Source organism: Chlorocebus sabaeus, chromosome 1 (assembly GCF_047675955.1).
Source record: "Chlorocebus sabaeus isolate Y175 chromosome 1, mChlSab1.0.hap1, whole genome shotgun sequence".
Classification (NCBI taxonomy): domain Eukaryota; kingdom Metazoa; phylum Chordata; class Mammalia; order Primates; family Cercopithecidae; genus Chlorocebus; species Chlorocebus sabaeus.
Window position 1 is genome coordinate 101,398,902 of NC_132904.1, and position 6,267 is coordinate 101,405,168.

Consider the following 6,267-nt stretch of genomic DNA (forward strand, 5'->3'; position numbering starts at 1 on the left):
TGGAATGTGGAGCTTGGTGTCATATGGGAGTTATAGATAACTAAATTGGAGTTTCTGATAGTCATATGGAAAGGAGGAGTAAAAAAATGTGAAAGAAAAGAAAGACACAGAAATCAGCCAGATTGATATTGAGAAAACAGTGGACCGACAAAGGGCTTCAAAGACAGAGGCAAATGTCACATGGAAGGCTGGAATCAAATGATTTTAAAGAAGAGTTCCATCTAATATTAAAGTCTACTAATTACACTCAAGCTAGAAATGTCTTGGTCTTTTGTGTAGTATCATTGTTTTTGATCGTGGAAAAAATTAATTCTAACTTAGGATAAGGTCAGCACAATGTGGAACCAGTCTGTCTCCTGAGGGAGGGCATCTCATTATAGACAATATGTAATTTAACTATATGAGCAAAGCCAAGACCTTCAGGCCATAGGTGGCCAGGAGAATGCAAGTCCCAGGAAACTGCCAAACATAGTGAATGAAAAGATTCAAATGACTTTTATTTAAACCTTGATAAGGAAGTTAACTGAGTTAAGTTACAAAGTAGAAACATCTTCAATGATAGCAGTTGTTTAATACCTTCTTTACTCTGGACCATGCTGAATATTTTGCATACATTAACTCATTCAATCCTTAGAACAATGATATCTATATTCACATCTATTAGTAAGGAACTCAAAGAAAACCCAGAGAAGCTAAGAAAAATGAAATCAACTTACCAAGTACTAGATGGTTGTGTCAGTCTATAAAAGCAAAGTTATTACACCAAAGTTCACATTTAGAATTATTCAGATATATTATGTTTTATGTACTTCATACTTCTAGGTAAAACCCACTTTAAGATAGGGTTCCAATGTGCTGATTTTGCTTTTCTGCTTCTCTACCCTCTGCTCCCACTATTCAGTAAATACTTGAAGTTTGGGCAAATTGGACTGCTGAATGATCCCAACATTGCAGACCTTTTCTATGTGGAGTCAGATTCTAATGTACTCCAGCATAGATCATTTTCCACCAAATTCTCTATTGTTGCTCACAGTTTAAGGAAAATATTTTGCACCTCAGAGAAACTCAATGATTACTAATTCAGTGAATATATATATAATCTCCTTGGATAAAGGGAACTGAGTTTATAACTTGGAGCCAAGCTTGAGTTGGTCTTCAAAAATCTTATCTAAAGTCAACACCAGTATCTGTGCTCTAGCGGGTGAGTGTGTGTTTCTGTATTGATAACCCCAACAAAAGATATCCTGTGTAGAAACTCATTATCTGGTGTAAAAGAGCAGAAAGAAATAAAATCCTCCTCTTTGTGGACTTTTTTAATAGCATCATCCTGAAAGTCTTCTAGATTCGGTCAACTTGTGTTTCCAGAGGCTTCTATTGAATCTTTTAACCACACAACCCCACGGTTCTCAGGAAATACAAGATTTGTCTTCTACAACTAGCAACTGCCAAGAGAACCACATTCTCCTCTTAACCTGTGTTCAATCATATTTATTAAAGTGTTGACTTTATCATTTATTCATATGCCCCTAAACACATACATCCCAGTAACAATCTTTTCAACAAATTTTACCATTTCTAATCCTCAAATTTTAACAACATTCCAACACCAAAGTCTCAAATTTAAATACTGTGGTGGTTAGTATTGAATGTCAACTTGATTGGATTGAAGGATGCAAACAATTGTTCCTGGGTGTGTCTGTGAGGGTGCTGCCCAAGGAGATTACCATTTGAGTCAGTGAACTGGGAGAGGCAGACCCATCCTAAATCTGGATGGGCACCATCTACTCAGCTGCCAACACAGCTAGAATAAAGGAGGCAGAAGTTGGAAGGACTTGACTTGCTGAGTCTTCCAGTCTCCATCTTTCTTACATGCTGCATGTTTCCTGCCCTCAAACATCAGACTCCAAGTTCTTCAATGTTTGGTTTCTTGGAGTTACACCAGAGACTTGCCAGGGACTTTTGGGCCTTTGGCCATGGACAGAAGGCTGCACTGTTGACTTCCCTACTTTTGAAGTTTTGGGACTTGGACTGATTTCCTGGCTCCTCAGCTTGCTGATGACTTATTGTGGGACTTCACTTTGTGATCACATGAGTTAATTATCCCATAAAATCTCATATATATATATATATATATATATATATATATATATATATATATGGGGTGTGTGTGTGTGTATATATATATTCTATTAGTTCTGCCCCTCTAGAGAACCCTAATACAAATATAGAACAAACATCTCCCAACCAGCAATATAATTCACAGAAGCCACATTATTGTGTACTGACGGTATGTGTTCTTTCACATTAAGCATCAAACATAAAGAAAGGGAAAAATCCTGGATGCATATGGATGAAGTCAGTATTTTAATGTCTGGTGTTCTCAAAGACATCAGCACTCACCACCACGGCAGGCCTGGATGATGATCACCTTGGGTTTGTCCTTCAAACTTGGGAAATTCCTGATATTCAACATTTGAAAGACTTCTTTGACTTCTAATAGATCTAGGACTTGCTGAGACTACTTCTTCCCACAAATCCTTCCTGAATACCATGAGACATGAATACCAGGAAGGTACCGTCAAAGGTCTTGTGCTCTGGGCAATGAGCAAATGTCTTCAGTTCTGTAGTCATGTCCTGAAAGAGATCCATACTACTGATTTTGCACTATGTGATTCACTATTATGGCACCTTAGAAATCAAATAAATAAATACCTAAGGAATTTCTTAAGGAATTCCATGACAAACAGCGAGTGGCAAGGAAAATTCTAGTCTTAATTTAGAGAAAAGTAAAGAGAGTGTTACAGAAATCATCCTGATATTTCTTATAGAGAGAAGGTGGGACTATTGAGTTAATAAAACATTTTCCAATTAAGTTTTACCAGGCTCTTGCTGAATGACTCTTATGTTAAAAGAGAACATATAGCATCCAGAACCCTCCATTGGCAAGTTTGGATTTTAGATTATCAAGAGGTTACATTTCCTGGTCATACAACTAAGCTTTCTAAGATTATTTAGGAATATGAAAGCCATTACCATTGTCTCTATGTGTGATAAAACTTACTGAAGCAGTGACATTTTCTTTCATATCCATGTTGTACCCCAGAGTTTCCACCAGCGTCTTTGTATCTCTGACATCAACTTCAGCTGTGACCCTCCCAGGAAGAATGGCATTCCTCATGGATAATGGCATTCTTCTCTGTCCTACTTTGTGTTTCTTACATCATCATCTATGTGTGAAGCCATAAAGAAAGAGGTACGTTCTTAAGAGGACAATCCTGATCTAGTCATTAACACCACTGAGTGAATTCACTGCTAATGGAACACATTCCAAGCCAGAGGAGATTTCCAGTGGTGCAATACAGGCATCTACTTTCTTATCTTAGAATCAGCATTTTTACAAATATTTTAGAGAAAAAGAGAGCTTTTCAAGGCCATGCAAAATTAAACACCCAGAAAACACTAAGATGCAATTTAATGGAAGTAGTACTTAATTAAATGTTTCTTAAAAAATATATACTTGCCTATTTATTTACTTATTAGTCATGATAGCAGTCATTAGACATTGTTTTAATGAGCCTTCATGCCAACCTTTAGGATTTCTTCTTAGTACACATCAGTTATTTTAACATTGTCATGTTGCAGATTATCAGAGCCATAGAATAGAAGAGGTCTAAGCTTCTGGGTTGAGAAGAGCTGCCTATTAGAAAAGAATGATGATTTTAGAATTGTCATGAATGAGAAATAAGTTTCCACCCTATCTGAGCCATTATAATGTTTCACCTTTTAAAAACATCCTGCATTAACGGAAACAGGCGTGTGCAGTCTCATTAATACCTCTAAATTATTGGAATGCTTTAATTTCAGGATATTTTTAATTATCTATTCATTAATGCTTTATGTATTCACTTGAGTGCAATAAAAATGGGAACATTGTTTGTCGTGTCCATTTTTTTCTATCTAGACCATAGAACAGGGTACAGAATACAGTTGGCATGTGATAATTATTTTTCTAGTGGCCTAGTAAGTAATATTAATTCTAATGAAATTTGTGAAGCGTTCTTTTGACAAGTATTTATTGAATGCACACTATGGGCAACCAACTGTTAGATGAGACCATACCTATGAATAAGTTAGACATTTAAAAGTTTTATCTTAAAGCTTAAAGTCTAATGGGGGAAACCGAATTTATTTTTTAAATTACCAAAACATGTAGTAAAAGTTATGGCTAAGGAATTATAGGGCATTTCAGGAATAGGGGCTCTGAAATATAGTAGTAGAAGTAGAAATGCAGAGACAGATCCCAATTCGAACAATAAATCCATAAACTTGGCAAAAGCTTGAATGTTGGACGAGAGTAAGAAGAAAGCTCAAGATGAGTTTCGGGTTTCTGGTTTGAATAACTGGTAATGGGGACATCATTAAACAAGATAGGAGAAACTGAAAGAGAAGCAGCATGGGGGAAAAATGGCACATTCAGCTGTGGGAATGTTCAGACAAAGGCGTCTCTGGGAGATGTGAGTGAATATGTTCAGTAGACACTTGAATTGTAAAGTCTGGCACTTAAGTGGGAATCAGGATTTAATACACAAATTCAAAATTTGTTCATATAAATGTGTACACAGGAGTAGTGAAACTATGGGAATAGCCTCTGTGGAAGCAGAATAGATTAAGAAGAGAAAAAATAATATGGTCAATCCATGAGAATTATCCATAACCCTCTTACCCTGGGATTATCCTATATGAGATTCAAAGAACGCTATTTCCTTAGAAGCACCATCAACTAGGAAGGAGAAAACACTGCTTGAGAGTCTTGTGTGTTAAGATAACTTCCTAGTGGACCTAAAGAAAGATGGACATTGAAATAGCATACTCTCTACTACATTTTTTTCCACTTACTTGACTGATTGATAATAAATCCTGTTCAAGATGTAAGTCACTTGAAACCACGTACATCACTTGGGAAACAAGAGGGTCTTCACATGAATGACTGGACAGTTATTTAACAGCTAAGGCAGAATAAATGAGTATCTGTGAGTGATACCTTTGATCTCTGCTTTGTATGGTGAAAGTGGAATTGAGACATCGTCAGATATAGAATTAATAATTCTCTTGACATGTGTATGTCGAGGTGGCTCCTGAGGCATCACAGGTGTGTGAAAGTAAAGTTGCCTAACTCAGTTTGATTAACACTCTGGGGGAAAAAAAGACATATATGCTTGGGCTCCTAGTTTTGCTAAGATTATCACAGCAGAAAGTGGTTAACGGTCTCATATGAAAAATGAAATGTAGCTCATTCACACTGCCAAATTTCTCTCCTATTCTACATAATATTTGATGCTGGTGTGATTTCCAATTATTTCCTTGATTCATTTTGAAATAATAAATACTATAATTTACTCTCATGTATTCTTTTATCAGTTTTGCATAGTAGCTTAATTCTCTTATGTGTAAGTTGATCAGAATTTCCTGGGTGCAATTTATTCCACCTTTTCTCACCTCCGATTATCCCCTTTTTCCCCAATGTCTTATTGTCTTAAAAATACATACCACAAAATTGACCATCTTAATATTTTTAAATGTAGTATTTGATGCTAAATCCATTCATAATGTCATATAACAGTCACCACCATTTTCCTGCAGAATTCCTCTTTATCTGGTAAAGCTCAAATTCTATATCATTAAATAACAACTCCCCATTTCCTCCTCCCCACAGTCCCTGGCTGTCACCCTTCTACTTTCTGTCTCTATGAATTTGAATACCCTAGGTACCTCATGTAAGGGAAATCATACGGTATGAATTTTCTATTGCTGCCTTATTTCACATAGCATAATGTCAAGGTTCATTCATATTGTAACAAATGTCAGAAGTTCCTTCTCTTTTAAGGCTGAATAAAATTCCGTTATGTTTATATACCACATTTTGCTTATTCATTTATCAGTTATTGGATAGTTCCACATTTTAGATATTGTGAACAATGCTGCTATAAATGTGGGTGTATAAATATATCTTTGAGACCCTGCTTTCAATTACTTTAGTTATGTACCTATAGGTGGAATTTCTGGAGCATATGATAACTCTACTTCTAATTTTATGAGGCACTACCATACAGGTTTCTATGGTGGCTGTACCATTTGAAATTCTCACCAACAGAGCACAGGATTCCAATTATTCTACATCCCTGAAAACCCTTGTTATTTTCTGTTTGTTGGGGGTTTTCTTTGAGGGGAGTCATTCAAATGGGTATGAGGCAGTATCTCACTATAGTT